Here is a 470-nt window from a genome sequence, read left to right as displayed (position 1 = left end):
TTCTTAGTGTTCTAAATGTACTTCCTTTCCCTTTTAATAAAAAAAAATAAATATCAAGATTCTAAAAAACAAAATGAAAATACTGTTTTTTTGCACCCGATGTTTTCCCTCGGCCTTCCCTCAGGGGAAATAAATGAGGAATTAATAAATTAGACTCTTGCTGTCTCTTTTGGGAAAGGAAATAATACGGGGTTTCAGCAAACATATAATTTCTTTTTTTATATTTAAACCAAAAATTCGCAGGAAATACCTGCCAAAGCCAAGTTGCGTGTGATATTCCGATATTGCCTTTTATTTAGCTGATAATTTCATAATAATTATTCTAAGGGCTATACTCTAGGGGGGTTTATGCACATGTTGACAAAGGAAAACATTCAAATTAGATGCAGGTTTTGAGGGTGAAAAATTTCAGTTTGATTTAAAAGGGGGGAAACGAATTCGCGTTTTCAGAGGCTTGCATGTGGTTATTG

Source organism: Penaeus monodon, chromosome 25 (genome assembly GCF_015228065.2).
Source record: "Penaeus monodon isolate SGIC_2016 chromosome 25, NSTDA_Pmon_1, whole genome shotgun sequence".
In the NCBI taxonomy this organism is placed as follows: domain Eukaryota; kingdom Metazoa; phylum Arthropoda; class Malacostraca; order Decapoda; family Penaeidae; genus Penaeus; species Penaeus monodon.
The sequence above is the reverse complement of the archived record's forward strand: the minus strand, read 5'-3'. Positions refer to the sequence as shown.